The following is a 17,012-nucleotide window of genomic DNA, read 5'->3' as shown; positions in this document are numbered from 1 at the left end:
TAATATTACAGCAGCTCCTCAGGAAGTTCCAACATGAAAAATCTACTGCTGGCAGATTGAGGAGGGAAGAGGTTCAAGGCAAAAATTCTCCCTCTTGCATACACATCTTTAGGATTTTCTGTGGACCTAAACTTATGAAGAATATAGCTTTCACCCACAGATGGCGATGAACACAATCTATGCCTTCCCAAAGACAGAAAATTACATATTTAGACTCAAAGAAATGCCAACATATAGCTTAAGGAAAGGGGCTCTAGTTTATGTCGAAACATTACAATCAATTCGGCATGAAAAAAAGCGAGAGTCAGTTTGGTATCCACCATCAGGCTCCTGAGCAACCCAGGAAAGCGCAGACTCTGAGAAGAAAACTGCCTCATCCTAATAAGGCAGAGCTGTCTGCTAGCAACATAGTCTGGATGCCTTCTATATGAACTAATGCAAACCGTCGGGAGAGCTGCTTCTGTGTGGCTGAGGAGCCGTATCATCTTTCCATCAATAACAAAGTATGATCATCTTTGCAGGATTATTCATGCTGAGTTGCACACAAATGCTTTGCCTGTATGTGTGCTGCATGAAAATCTCATGTTACAAGAAAAGCCACTTACCGATGTCCTGGGTTACCCTCTGCATCTCCTTCAACATGAAAGTGCAGTGAAAAAAAAAAAAATCAGTCATCATGACTGAATAATAAGCATTTTTTCTGCACAGGGAATATAAAATTATAGCAAATATTTATTTTTTACTCTGTAATAAAACAATATTGGCTCTTAGTTTGACTTGTCAGGACCTTCCTTTGTTTAGATTTAACTTGATATGACTGAATCCTTTAGAAATAATAGATGTGCTTTGGAACAGAAGACAACAGCTCAGAAGAAGGGCATCTATCCAAACAGCCATGCTTCTGCCTGTTGCTGAATGGAGGTGGCAGGGTGTCTGCTGAGGTAGGAGCTGCTGCTCACTTATTTTGAAGAAATGTCTTTATTTCTTGGTATATTTATAACATTCAAATCCACTACTTTAATGTGTTTCAGGGAGAGCCAGATCTCCCTACTGACGTCAAGAGAAGCAGCTGAAAACAGGCCAATAACAAATTTTGGGTTTTAAAGCAGGCTCTGTGGCTGTGCAGAAAGGAGGAGATTGTTACAAGCACAAATAAGAAAAAAGTCATTTACAAAGAAGAAAGTAAGTAAATCATGTCAAAGTTATTCATGTTTTGCTGTAGCTCTTGTATTTTGTTGCCAAAAAATGATCCTTCCTGCAGCAAGATTTCCATCTGAATTATTAGGAGATTTGCTTGATTAAGGACTGCAAGATGTGGCTTTTGCACCAAAACTTCATTTTGGTCTATCAGCATTGTGGGCTTTTCTCGTTCAATCAGAAATACCCAACATATTAAAATGAAAATGAACACTCAGCTACCTCTACTACATCTTACTGTTTTCTCTCAGTAATTATAAACATCTATCCAAATCACAGCGACATTTCATACTTCTGCAAAGGAGCTAAGTTAAAGCAAACGGTGACCTTTTCCTACTGCCTGCAGTAATCAAGTATGGCTCTACTGGCCTCCTAATCCCCCTCATGCCCTCCTTTCAGATTTCTTCCTGGAATGGGGTATTAGTGGTTTGAAAGAGAACAAGGAATTGTGGTGAGGGTAGGATAACATGCTATGGTGCTTGTGGGTTAATAAACTGCAATTGAAAAGACTTTGTTTAAATGGAGATGTTTATCTCTGAGCAGAAGAAATCATGGGCTTATTCAGATTTTTATGAGGTGGTTTGTTTTTGTTTATCATCATTGGGACTCCCTAAAATTTGGTTATGATTAATTTTCAGTTTGGAAGAGATGCTCTCATTTGCTCATCAATTATTCACGAAATGATGGTAGCCCCGACACTCACATGTAGAAAGGAGCCTCCACCACAAACCTGCCAGTTACTGTGTGCAGCTCCTTTAATAGCAAACTTCTACAAAAACACAAGATACACAAGAGGTGCATCAGACCAAGCATAAATACACCTCTATAGCTAATAAAGCAGAAAAGAAGTTGAAGTTTTGAAATGTATTTTTAAAGTGAATGTATATACAGAGAGCCAAGGAAAATTATGATGGATCTCTTTGATGTGCCATGTCCTACAGATATGCCTTTTCTCTACCAACGAAGTACACATATCAAACTCTACCTGCGACAGGAGAGAAGCTAGGTCTGACTATGGATCTATAATTCACTTACAAGGCCTCCTATTTCACTTGTAATTATTTAATAGTTTCAAGTTGCTAGACATACGATTTCAACAGTGGGCAACTTCCCTGTATGACTTATGGTTTCCAGTTCAAATTTCCACATTTGAGCAGACAGACAGATCCACTTATTTGAACTTACAGATCTTGGAACAGTCCATCTCCTTTGGAGCAACAGAGAGGAGGATTGCTGTACACTCAGCAAAGAGACCAAATGGTGAAAAAGCGTAGGCCACTGGTGTGGCAGAGTGCCACTGAAACATCATCAAGGTGCCCTGCCAAGTCCTTGTAGGTGTAGTCAGTATAGAAACCCATCTGAAATTTTCCAGAAAACCGTTTCCACATGACTGACATTTTCCACAGTGTCACATCAAAAAAAAAAGTTCATTATTTCACTTCTCTGTCCCAAGCAGACAGGACAAGAACGAATGCTGACACATCAGCATTTCACACAGGACAGAAATTGTCATTTACAGCCACCTCTGCATTTTTCTCCTTTGGATAAAGGATTTCATTCCTCTGAATCAGAATCTGTCAGCACACACCAAACAATAATGACGTATCTAAGTGTAGTTACTCAGCACTTCGTACCTGAGTACCTACAGCTGAGCAAGCTATTCATTTAGTAAGCCAAATTTGGAGCCTTGTTCTGCTTACCCTGAAAAAATGCTCCATCATCATTCTACTGCTTAGGCTCTTGTTCTGCCATCCACAGAAAGCCTGGTGACTCAGAATTGCCCACTCTTGGGCAAAAGAAAATGGAAGACACTGTAAAACAGAAGTAAAAGAAAAGAAACCTCCCTAAAACCAGGAAAAGTCTTTTTTTAAAAAAATTTAGTTTCAAGTGGGCTGGCCATAAGCATGCTCTGAGTCCAGATTGTGCTTGTGAGGAAGCTCACTCAACTTTAACATCAGCTGTAATGCAGGTTTACTAGACTGAACTTCGTTCTGGTTGAGAAATAGTTCTCTCATTTCACTGCTTTCTTTACTCCCCTAAGTTTCTCTCTGCTCTCTCCATGTCACTATGATGAGAGAATGATGAGTCCAGTCCCAAGCAATCATTCTGAGTATGTATTTCATCATTGTTGTGGTTAATTAACTTGTCAGATAGCAATCCAGGAGCAGTTGGATATATAGGTCCCTCAAGGCATGTAGCATATTTTATCTTTGCTGTATCACTAATTATAACCATAGTTGTGATTAGAATGCTGAGATTCACGTTTTTACACCTCACTCTTTCCTTGCCAATCCTAACTTTCATTTCAGCTTCCTCTCTCTGGCTCCAGCAGCAAAGAAAACAGACACCAGTGACTGCCTGCCAATGCAGCAGGAATGAGCCAGTGTTGATCCCTCTTCCAGTAACATGTCCTGGCTGAGCATGTCCAGACTTAAAAGACATTACAGCCAAACTTACACATCCTCAAAAGCAGCTAGTATCACTAAGTACTAAAATGAACAGCACTGTCATCAGAAGCCCTTTGAACAGACCACCTTTAAATTAATGGAGAAATCTGAAGGAGGTTTAAAACTAGCTTTTCCTTATACTGGAGGGCATTTCTGATGCTTAATTGCACTAATAATACCTAATCCCTTGAAATGCTCACCTTTTCAGAGACCTGTTAGGGTCCTTGCAGTGAGGGAATTCAGACCAACAGACTTGAAATAAAAAACAAAAAAAAAGAAAAAAAAAGAGAGAGAATAAAAAGAATTACAAGGCAACATCAAAAAGGACTTATGCAGGACTCAGGTGCCTGATCCCAGACTCTCTTTGCCTGGTTGCCTCCTAGCACTGGAGGAAAGTCAATTTGACAGATACCCACTTTTTCTACTTCATAATGCCCAGGTGCCCTGAGCTGCACCATTTTATACATCCAGAACTGTCTCAGCTTAGAGCAGAGGAGCTCAGCATCCAGCTCTGCTTCAACCTGCTCTACACCCAGAAGCAGGGCTTTAGCTCAGCCAGGTGGCAGGAATCACTAAGTCATGGTGCAGTCAGTTTCCAGGTCTCAGAGATGCAGACAGATACCACGGTGGCTCCTGTCTTCTTGTAGAACAGAGGATGAGGTGGGGTCCTCTTAATTCATTATCAGTCTGATGCTTAGCAGCTTCTGCCTGTGGGCAAGAAAGCTGTGATTCTGAGCAGGATGTCTTTGTCACTAGGTGATAGCTTCATCCTCCATGAGGCAACACTCCCCATCCCACCAGCTGAAGCTGCCTACACTGTTCCAAGAAGCACTCACCATGCTCAGGGCACTCCAGTGCAAACAGGGAGTTCTGGCTACCCTGTCTGCTGCCAGAAATGCTTGCATATATTACTGTTCAAGTGCCAAACACAACTCATCTTGGGGGCATGAACCACAGCTCACAACTCCCCTCTTCCTCATGAGTGCCCTAAGCATTAGCCTACAGTCCTGCAGCTTTTTGTTCCTTTGTATTTATGTTTTCTCTCCTTTTAATTAATTTTTGGTTTGTGGCACACATTCAAAAGGAGAGAGGAAGGGTGTTCTTCTAGGATAAGTGGTTGCCATGAAAATAGGACACATGGATTTGAATTCTCTCAGGTTGAGAAGGGAACCAAACGTAAATCCCCTGCTTTCTCTGCAAGGGCTGTAACCACCCATTGCTATGGAACAGGTGCACATCTGACACACCCAGCAAGCCAAACCCCGCTCCTTGAAGGAACAGACCTTGCAAGCATCCCCAGGGCAGAGCCAGGACCAGGCTCCTGCAGAAAGCCTTCTCCCTGAAGTTTGAAGCCTGTAGTAGGACATTTCACTCAGGTAATTATCCAGGCAACTTATTGCTGAGCGTATAGACTTTGCATGATCCTTTCCTCAGACTTTCTGACTGCTAATCTAAAATGTTAGGGCAGGAAAAAAAAAAAAAAAAAATCAGTGATTTTGTCTAAAAATTGGTGTGGTAATAATGACACTTTCTGGATTAAGCCAATACGTACAAGCACTACACTAACCTTACAGTTTGGGTGAAATGGTTTTATATCCAATTTAGTTACTTTTTTGGCTGAAAAGTGCTTTTCCCCCATAACTTCTTTTCAAGCAATGTTAGTATTAGGTCTGCGTTACTAAGAGCTAGTCAAACTGAAAGAATGTTGTCTCAGGGCATGATCTTTCTGAAAAAATGCCAACAAATATTCACAAGCTGGGCTTAGATCACATGCCGAGTTTTGTAGGCTACTGTGAAGGTGTCAGATGATAACTACTTTGGGCATCCATAGCAAAGGCCTAGAAGCTGCAGAGGCTGTGACTCTGCTAGTCCTTTAAGCCCTACTGTCTTGTATTGAAAAGATCAAAAGCAAATGAAATAACAGTTATCATGTTACATCACACTGATTCAATACACAAATATACATATTTTCACTTTAGCTTTTCCTGTGCTTTGAGAAAAGTGCAATTTAAAAAAAAAATATCCGTGAGATTGAATTGTGTATGTCCAAACGCCAAGCCTGTTAAGTTTTTCTACTTTTCAGTTAATTTACACTAACAGGATTTTTAGAAGTTCAACATACCACCGCTGTCCTGTAATAATACTTCACAGTACGGTAAGATATGCTGCCTTATTTTTCTTCTTGGCCCAGAGTAAATAATTCAGCATTGCATGTTTCATAGTCCGAGTCATAAATATTGAAATTGATTACACAGAGGGATTGGAGTAGTGTCTCATTTTGCTTGTTTAAAGATCCACTGAAATTCATTGAGACATTTATAATTCCCATGAAACTCAGGCTTTTAACTTGAAGCTTTTTATTTTTCCCACTCATTGTCAGGACAGCAACTACAAAGATGCAATAGATGTTCAGAAATCACAAGAATGCTGAAAACCCCAGATATTGTCTGAGAAGGGAGTATGTGATGATCATTTCTTAAGCTGGTTTTCTTCTAGCAGTGAACAGGTATTACCAGTACATAGGCATATGCTAATTCTCAAGTACTGTGTAACCTCAGTGGGAGTCCCTATTCCTCTGCCTACAAAGAATTTTAGTATTTAATGAAGTTTCTGTTTACTGAAATTACCTCCTTTAACACCCCTTTTGGTAGCAGAAGAACGCAGTTAGATCCTCCCAACCCTTTCTGTTCCAGGATAAACAAACCCACCCCCCCTTTAGTTCTCTTCTCCTCCATCATATGCTCAGCCTCCTCCTCAAGCCCCCATTTTAATGGCTTACCACTGAATTAATCTCTTTTTTAATAATTGCTCTTGTTTAAAAAAAAATAAATTAAAATTGCTGGTCTTCCTACTGGAAGTAAGCCCAAATACACCAGAGACCAGGCTGAAAGACATTAAAGTGTTTTGGGTTTGTTTTTTTTTTTTAAAGGTCGGATTTTGCTTCTTGCCTGTAGAACCAGTTGTGGTCAACTCGACAAGTCATTTGTGCCCCTATTGAAGTCCATACAGAGCTAGAGTAAATCTACTACAGGAAATGCAGTGAGTCCAGCATTTGACATTGTTCTTCATACAGGTGTAACTGGCTTGATCCTCTACACCAAATCCAATACCAAAGCAGATTAATGTTTGCTAATTTGAAACAGAGATTGGAACTGATAGTTGTCTGACTTTCCTAAGACAACCCCAGTGCAGGAGCTAGCTAATATATAGAAGGGTGCAGCTCAAGGTAACGTGGCTAGCATAAAAAAAAAGGCATTAGCAACACCTACTTCAAATTCTGAATATGCTGCCTGGGGAAAAAAGTCAGTGGAAGACTTTAGGAATTTCTAAACATGCTGGACATTTAAATTATTGTGTTACATTACATAAAATAGTGCAGATCTTCACCCATCTGTAAGTACTGTGCAAACTTTTTATGCAATGCTTAGTCATTTTCTCTTCTGCAAGCTGATGGGTACTGAAATGGGGGCTCCAGGGCAGATCAAGGGCACTGATGGAACAACCTCAGCAGCCTGCTCGTTAGACCTCCTACACGACCAGGACTGGGCAGGATTTTCTGCACAGCATGTTCCTCTTCCCCAACCTCACAAGGCAAATTAGAATACATCCAATTAAGACATAGAGAAAGCTTCAGCTAGAAGGAAATAACCTAATTCATATTTCACTGGGACATGAGGGTGATACATCCATCTTTATTAAAGCAAACAGAACAGGATAACAATGCTCTGCAGTCGAGGGTCAGAACACAACCCTTACTGTAAATAAAGGGTTTGAACGTTATTCTTAGAAGGATCCTCTTTTAAAGAGTTGCCAAAACCCTCACTAGCCAGAGCTAATGCCCTCTGACATATAAGGAGTAGTATTTTTTAAAATGTTTTGTCTTTATGACAACCCCATCCCCTAATGAAGGGCCATCCCACACACACTCCATTATAGTTTGCTGTGTCGCAGCTTGCTTTGTCTATGTATCACACATTGCAGTCCTCCCTTTGTTGCTTGTATTTGCAGCACTGTATTTCAATACCACTCTGATCAACTGGTTTATATAACCTTTGGAACTTACATCTTTGAAAAATTATACAGCAAAACCACTCCAGAGATGGGCGTTTTCAGGTGGGCTGGAAAACACTCCTTGTCACAGATGAGACTCAGGAGTTTTTAATTTGCTTTAATGCAGTATGTGTTTTCTCTGACATCAGTGGGGAAAGAAAATAATGTTGATATCAGACAAATCAAAGTATTTTTAAGAGACTGTTCCACTGTCTCCTGATTGCACAACAGTTTCATGGAGAGGAGCACAGACATAAGGCAAAGCAGTGCCCACCAAGAGGGAAGTGGAGGACGTGTGTTGATGCCAGGGCACAGCCAGATCACCTGGTCCCTCCTAGTGCTGTGTATTTGCTCTGTAAAGCCCCAGATATGCAGAGGGCTTGCTTGGCTTGCTGCATGCTTTTTAAAAAGAGGAGTATTACTAATGTTAGAGATGTCTATACTGCACAGTAAGGTGGGGAGGAATTTGCAGTGAAAATGAGTAATACTGTTGTAAGCCTTCTATACCTTCCAGCCCAAGGCCTCAAAGCAATTCCCAACTGCTAGTGTAGCCTCAGGGGCTGTCCAGGATGCAGCAGTCCTGAGCACAGTGGTCCCCACAGCACTCCTAGAGTGGCTGCTTGACCCCACTACATCTTAGTGCAAACCCCTCTCTGGTGCTGTGCTGTTTTGGTTTTATCTCTGGCAGGGAATGTTTCTGTTGCATCAGTGCAGAGCTATTCTGTTCCACAGGCAGCCTCCCAGACTAATGCATGAGTTTTAAAAGCTTACTTAGTAAATATCAGATTTCATATTGTTTCGTCTACCATTTCCCACCCCAGTCCCAAGGCTAAGGACAAAAGCAATGATGTAACTTTGCATTTCTGATCAGATTACTGCTGGTTTCCTGTCCATTTTCATCTGTCCCCTCTCCCAATTTTTCCAAATAATAAGAATTACCACTTCCCTAGCAGTCACTCCAAGCCCACATCAACATAAAGCCAAGCGAGGTCATGGCATCTCTTCAGGAACACATGGCAAAATAAGACCCAAGACACCCACGAACTAGTAGAAGTTAGAAACTATTTCAGTCTGCTCCTGGGTTTAAAGAGCCAGCTGCCAGGACAAAAGACTATGGAAAAATGTCCTCTACAAAGACTCACAGTAAATGAGGAAGGTCAGCAGTGACAAAGCTGCTAAAGAGACAGTAACTGTAGATAATTAGATGGGCTGTTGCTTAGCTGTCTGAAATGCAAGGGGTTTTTTTTTGTCTGTGAGATATTTTAATTTTTTGGGGCCTCCACCAGTCTTACATATTATGCCAATGTAGGTCATACAACACAAAGATATTTCTTTTCCCTTTCTTTTATTATTCATACCTTAAATGCATCATTGTGTTCTCCTTTAGGTCTTTTTTCTAGACAAAGTAGATGAAGGTAGGTATAGAGCTGCAGAATCTTACATATCCAGCATTAATGGACATTTGTGAACTTAAACATATTTTGCAGGTGGAAAATTATGTCAGTGCAAATTTTTTCATTAGGAAAAAGTTTTAGCATTTGAAATGGCCAGTTACAACATTTTCCTAATTGATTTTTCAGTTCAAAATGAAACAAAATTCCTGTTAGGGTCATTTTAGCTTAGCATCTCTCCCCTTTCTTAGCGCATCTCTGTTCTTTCCCTGCTGGAGATAAGCTGGGGGATTTGCATGCTATTTTCTCACTGACTCATTTTCCAAATATGGCCACTTAACAAATATTATTTCTGCAGGCAGCCATCCCCTTCAGATCCTTCATAAAGGAAATTACTCAATCAATAAAAGTTAATTTTCACTCCCCCCTGAAGCAGCCACCCACCCCAGCAGATGTTCAGAAACAGTCTAAAACAAAGCCGGAAACCTACTCAGATCCAAACATCTCTTGCCAAAGTCCTCCTGCAGCTAAGGTTGAAATTAATACTTTATCTATACTAGGAAGCAATGCAGAGAGCAAGACCATGTTCTGCTGCTTTAATTAGCTAACTGAAAGAATAATAAACAGCAGTTATGAGCTCTGGTCCATTCTCACTATGTTTACAGTCAACCCACTTCTACTATAAATATTGTTTTCGTGTTGAAACAAATTCAAAGGTGACATTACCCCTAACTAGGCCTCCCCTGTGTACAGCACAAATGACTGCATTTCTGAAATTGGCCCAGTGGGACAGATGAACTAGTCTCACTGCCTTGTTTCATCCCAGGAGGGGGTCCACACTGAAAAGGGAGCAAAGACTTACCTGGAGGTCCTGAGGAAATCCTGCAGCTGCATTACTTCAGTTTGTGTATGGATGCCACTGAGCAGACCCTCAAACTTCTTCAGGGCTTGGTTTTGCACACCTGCAACCTGTGGCAATTCATGCACAATAGTGTTAATCACAGGAGAAAAATATGCAACACTCTTTTTACATCTCTTTTGTTTGTAATAAGAAAAATTAGATTCAATATTGCATATATAATAAAAAAAGGATCTTGGGATCTAATCTAATCTGCTTTACATAAACACATGTTCATGGAGCAAGTCAGATTTAAGCTGAGAAAGGTTAGAATTCAGTTTTCCTCTAGAAGGGTCCTACCCTGTTCAAATTCTTGCCACATGCAGTCTCCCTGATCCTAATGTGTTGGCAAAGGCAGCACAGAAGTCAGCCCTAGTTTGAATTTCCGTGGGAGTCACACTTGGGTAGAAGGAGCACTGGCACCTTTAAGTAGTACTGAGTGAGTGTGTTAGCTGGTCTTAGATAAAGTTTGGAAAAAGACAGAAAAACAAAAGCTTAAATATAATGCTTAAGAAAAAAAAGAAAAAAATACAGTTGTTCTCAGGCAAAATATCAAGAAAGGTTGTTAATAACTGAAGCAGGTCTCCACAGAGGCAAGAGGCGCAGGGAAAAGAAAAAAAAAAAGAAAAAGTAATCAGTTATGGGGAAGGGGATTTCACAGGCAAAACAAACATCATGAAATGACTCAGAAATGCAGTACCAATGTAGAGCATCCATCCTTGCAGTATGTAGAGCATAACGTAAGAGCAGTGTGAAGGAACTGAGACCATCAATTGTAAGCCTATGATATGAAGCTAAAACCAAGGGAAAAACACTGTGAATAATGATAGCAAGAAAGAGAATGAAAGGAAGAACCAATCTATCTACCTACTATCAATTTACTAGAAGAAAAAGAAAATATGTGCTCTTAACTGAGTGCGGCCAGCCAGGAGACTTGTAGAAGAGATCTACTCACATGCCTAAAATAACTCTCCTATCTCTACAACATCAGGGGTCTCACTACCCCAGAGCACTATTTATGCTACAGGTGTCACCATTTAAGAAACAAAATTAGCCCATCTCCCAAGGCTTTATCTCCCGGGAGCCTTCCAAGTTGAAAGGTGGTGGTGGGACATATCAACTAACTTGCCCCCTGAATCAGGGCACAGGCCAGGTAGGGGATGCTCTGGCTGCCCTGGGAACTCCCTGCAGGTTTGTGCCACCTCATATGGATGGGATGGGAATCTTCCAGAGGAGGGGCCATCTGAGGAGGATGCCCCATACTCTGGTGTTGCGCTAATAAGGAATGAGTGTCTGAGGATTAAAACAGCTCTGCATTCAGACCTTAGCAACTGCACATACCTGTGACTGCTGGTTTAGCAGCAATTTCCATCCCGCTGACACAACCGGCACTAGGAGAGCCAGCTGCAAAGAAATTAACTGCTGTAATTTCAAGCAGAGCTGTTGCTATTAAAAGGACAAAGAGTTTTTAATGACAAACAGAGGAAAATCTTCTGTAAGATTTCATTAGTCAGCACCTGATTTGATAGGAGATCCAACCTGAAAGAATGGAAACTGGTAGCACAATGCAGCTGGCTTCTCAGATGGGACTTCTGATGCTGAGAGCAAACAGAACAGTCATGTTGCTGTTAAAATCAATGGCAAGAGCTCATGGCTTCACAAGCCCAATGGCTGCTTGAACTGAATTGATAACAAAAGATGGTGAGAAAAATCCTTCCATGATTTAAACAAGTATCTGTGATAGGTATCATAAATAATGAGCTTAAAACTTGAAGGTCCAGCACATTCCTACCAACAGCTCCTGAATACAAGTAACTTTGTTCTGCTTATTGTGGGGCAACAGAGTATCAGGTTAATTTACCCTAGTTTTTCTACATAACTACCTAGCATGGATGCTATTAGAAGAGTCCAGCTCCAGCTGCATTACCTGTTGAAAATAACAGATCCTGGAGATTAAAGATGGTTTTAGAAATCTTTACCACATAAGAGAGCTAGAGCTGCAAAGTGGTATTTGGTGTGTCATCCTACCTGGGTATGGAGTCACTCTTATTTAACTAACCCCAGGCTCCTAAAGGTCGGGGCTGATGACAGCCTGCACACAGATGGAATTTCCCAACCTTAAGATAACTCTCTACACCCCCCTCCCCAGCTATCACAGCTGATCTACAGCAGCTGTCTCCTGCATTTAAACTCAGTTTTTGACTAACCACTGTAAAGGTATTATTTACAGTTCAAAATCCTGACTTGGTCACATCTGAACTCAGGGAGCAGCTGCTCTAGACTGATCATTAACAGGAGTAAATTCTGTGCTAACAACACAACTTAGGGCTTGACTATCGTCTTTATGCAGGAAAAAGGCCAGATATTAATGAACATGGAAAGCATCTATAAAACTGACTTTTTTTAATTCTGCTTTCCATCTACTTTGATGTACAATTCAATGAGTTATTTTTAAAATCTTCTGTAGTTTTTTTCTATTTAATAAGACATTTTCCAATCACAGAACCCTCCTTCTTTTGCTGCTGTCATGTTTGCAGTCTCTCCATGCTGCTGAAGGTGTCTCAGTGCTAGGGGAGGAACTCTGCTGTCTAGCCTTCCAGTATTGGGTTTTACCATTAAATTTAGGAAAAAAAAAAATGCTTGGGACTTTTGAGAAATTGTCAAAAAGTAACTTTTCTTTGAATGCAAAGCACAAACTCTCTATATGCGTTCCACTCGTTTCAAAAGCACTGGGTGCAGGTGAAAGCTAAATAAGCCTTGATCCATCTGATTCTGGAGAGCCATGGAGGAACTTCTCCTCCCATTCCTTTGGATGCACCCCTCTACTCTGTGTCCCATTCTTGAACCTGGGCCTTGCATACATCCACAATGATCTGCTAATAGCAATCAGCTGTGTGCTGTGTTGCTGCACCCCATTTCTACTCAGAATCACTTCAGCACCTGGGCATTGCTGGCTTGCTCACTTATTTATGGAAGTCAGGGAAAATCTTGCCACCTCCCTTTGTGAATTTTGTAGAAGCAGAACTGGAGCACCTAAAGTGCTGCTTGGAAGGAATCTATGACACTGTGAGCATTCTTAATGCAACCTTCATGGGTCATCACTCACCAAAGCTGGATTTTTTTTCTCCTTTTCTAAATATTACTGATGCATGAAGAGATACAGATTCAGTTCAGCTTCAGCTCCTCAAATTAGAAATGTATATGTGCTTTGTGGTCTGTTGCATTAGAGGTGCTTGTACCTGTAGGCTTTTAGAGATGTGTATAATTGATCCTGTACTGAAGTGGAAAAAAACACATTTGACTTACAGAGTAAATGGAAACAATCGTCAGCCTCTGTGGGGACTACATTTAGATAAGTTCTCTTAGCAGCAGGCTACAACCCACTACGTTTTTTCTCTTGGGACACGGTATCTTTTCTTAGAAGCTATTAATAGTATGAAGCACTATCTAGTGCTTACTTTCTCAAAGAAATGTTTTATTTATATTCACAACTGTGCACTCCTTACCACATTATTTTCTACCACTACCGCTCTCAAATATTCTTATTCCAGTGATTGCTTGTGGACAAATAAAAGCAGACCAGACAACATAGCTGCTTCACAACAGGTGTCTTTCCTTCCCCATGACCTGTGCTCCCAAAGCATTTAGCAACAAGAAACCTGTGAATCCACAGACTGCATCTTGCACTGTGTTTCACAGTCTCAGGCTTATAGCCACATGAGAAGCCTCCTATCTTCTGCCATAGCTGAGACACCTTTGGTTTCTGTCTGTAATTCTATGGTAAGGCTCTAGGATGCCCTTCTACCCTTTTCCAAGGTCAAGTTTTTTAGTAACTCTTAATGTTTGTCTGCAAACAGTAGCTGGAACTAAGTTTAAGCTTCCCAGTAGTAAAATGTGAGGATATTTAGGAAATATAGTCATATCTGCTGGTCACTTATTTTAACTTGAGGCATGGCTTAGCAGCAGTTAAGAAGATGGGTGATACTAAAAATGTGTTTATTACTGAAAGGTAATATACTTTGAAATACAAGGGGTTTTTATGTATACCCTGTGGACAAACATCTTGTATACCAGGAAGCATGGTATAAAGGTACCCTGGCTAGCAATGACCTAAGCTTGTACTTGGGCTCAAAACCCACAGCCACTGCCTATCTGCTGCAGTTTCCACACTCATTGCACAGAGCTGCTAACAGCTTAAACAATGCTGCACCAATGCAGCTATGGTACTTGTACTCAACTGATTGCCTCATTGCTGCTCTGTGGGGTGGCTGCCTGGTGTTCCCTTGTGTTGGCATGCTGAGCAATTTCCTTCACATGGTGCTATCTGCAATGCTACATCTTTGGAAATTCTTGGCCCCACCTGCTGTTGTGCAACTGAGAGAGTGGAGAACTACAAAAGCTGAAGACTGAATTTCTTATAGGCCGTTCAATTTTGGTTTTAGACAGTCTGCTCCTGTGACTAGCAGTAGATGACATTAGAATAAAGAAAATTGGTACACAGACCTCTCCCTTGGGAAGACAAGTAGTGTCTCCTACCACATCCATCCCCTTCACAAATCCAGCAGACATTATGAGGACCTTAAAAGAATTTAGCTTCTTTTCAGCTTCTTTAAGCAGTGATAATTTTAGTTTCCCCATGTTGGGAAATAAGCCTAAATTAAGGCTCATACTGATAAAGCATTTTACTCTGTGTTTCCCGATGAAAGAATTTTTTTACTCCTGAAAATTTGTTTGCTGTAGAATAGGTGTTGGCCAGGAGCTGCAGGCAGAAATAAGAGTGTTTTGAGGCTGAATGCAGATGCTAAGCAGCTCTCCATGTGCAGTCACTGAAAGGGTTTTTCTGGGCACTTTTCTCCAAAGTCAGGGCACAGACCTGAACACATTTAGGTGTGAATTCTGATTTCACATTACTGTTACCTTGAAAACTTACCTTGCAGTTGTGGCTGAATTACTTTCTTGTGCTAAGTTGCTCTATTCTCCTTTCACCTATGGCCACGTTGCCATGGCAAAGTCACTCCTGCATGTGTATGTTTTAAATACATAACCTACAAAACACTTTGGATTCCTTTGACATGGTAGGCATCTATTTTCCAGTTGATTTTCTTGGTTTAGATATAATCTGTAAAACAAATGGAGAACATGCTGTCAGTAGGCCAATTCATATTTCCACAACAGCATCACTAAAAGCCTATGTACATGCGTTGCATGTTACACATGTGAGTATTCTTTAAGCACATGCCTTTTTATAGAATCAAGCATTTACATAACATGTCTTTGGTTTCATGCTGTTATCATGCTGCAACATAATTCCTTGTGGTTTTCATAGCAAGTATCGAAAATTAAATTATAGCAGCCTTTGGTTGAAAACAAGAACAGTGCAGATTTTATCCTTCATAGTATAACTTCTCTAAGCAAGCTATAGCATTATTTATTGATTGATTGATTCTTGTATTAACACAAATTTTCACTAGCCTATCACAATGACCAAACATTTTTGATTTTATGTTGTCCGTGAATAAATAAAAAATATGTCAAATTAGATGGGGAACGCTCTGAAGATGCACAATCATCCTCTCAAAGTATTAGCCGGAGAGCTCTTCAAAATAGCAATTATTCAAAAACTGAAAAACAAGTTACATATTGCTTACCTCAAGCAGATCAGCAATGTTCTTTCATTTATTTATAAGGTACTCTGGAAGCACATTTTCACTGTAAGAAGAAAGATTCTGGCAATCAGCAGAACACAAAAAGAGGGGTAGGTTAACTGCTACAAGTTACAGAACTATTTACCAGTACAGATCCATGCCTTTTTCTTCTCGTTTCAGGGATTTTCATTACCAGAGAGCAACCATCTGAGCTGAACATTTGCAGAAAGGGTCTAGAAGAAGTCTATGAAATTGCTGTTTAACATTATAATGCAATCAACACTGAAGATGAAGAAAGAATACATATAGAAGTACAGGTACTATTCTGGAGGCTGTTTGCTTCCAGGGGTACCCATTGGGAGTATATCCCTTTCCCTTTCCTTTTTAATGGATTCACATACATTCCAGAACTTAGAGAAAGTGACTGCTGTCCAGATAGCCAATCCTGGATGCTGTACCATAGAAAATCTATGGAAATATTTAATATATGCAGTATAAAACCAAAGACATAGTCTATACACAATGCTATATAGTAGGTTTTACAATAAATAGTAGGAAATCCATTCTTTTCAGCTACACTCGCACTTAGATGTACACTAGAACAAGTGCCATTTTTTGTAATGATAAAATTCTTCTACATCAAGGCTGGTAACAGTCAAATTGTTCATGTGAACCAGATTCAAGTTACTGTGTTGAATTTTGTGAGTCCTGTGAAATTAGGCAAGTAGCCCCTTATATCACAACTAAGTAATTTATTTCTTAACATGAGTCATGCATTATTTGTCTCAGAAGAGACCATTAGATCTGCTGTTCAAAACCATTTTTCTGCTGGGAGTTCTTCATGAGTAATAAGCTGGTTTACAAATTCAACATCATAAACTAGCAAAGCACAGGAGCAGCAGCAAACTTCCTGTGCTCACTTTTTAAAATCTTCAGAAATCTCGATGTTGAGTGCAGTATAAGGACAAGATGAGCATAGAGAGTAGTCTCTTTATGTCTGCATCACTTTTAGTAGTTTAGAGGGAGGAGCATGGGAATAAAACACCTTTTAGAAAGTAGTCAAGACAAAATCATACCACTCTGAGAAAGACACAGACAGAAAAATTAAAGGAAGAACACTGGCTAGTAAGAAGCTCTGCCAGTTCTACAGATGTACTAGAACATTAAAATCTGTAGAGGCTACTGGCAGCAGGACTGAAAGTCTGCAGGGGCACTGACACATACATGTTGTGCATCTTCAGTCACCAAAGGATGAAATGAAATCCAAGAAGTTTAAAGTGTCTCCAAAACTGGTATTAAGTACAGCTTTTCTTAAGAATATGTTCGTTATTGTAATTATTTTCTATATCTATAAATGCACTTACTGTAGTTACTTGCGTGCTGC

The sequence above is a fragment of the Strix aluco genome, chromosome 7, assembly GCF_031877795.1.
Source record: "Strix aluco isolate bStrAlu1 chromosome 7, bStrAlu1.hap1, whole genome shotgun sequence".
Taxonomy (NCBI): Eukaryota; Metazoa; Chordata; class Aves; order Strigiformes; family Strigidae; genus Strix; species Strix aluco.
This window is presented reverse-complemented; position numbering follows the sequence as displayed.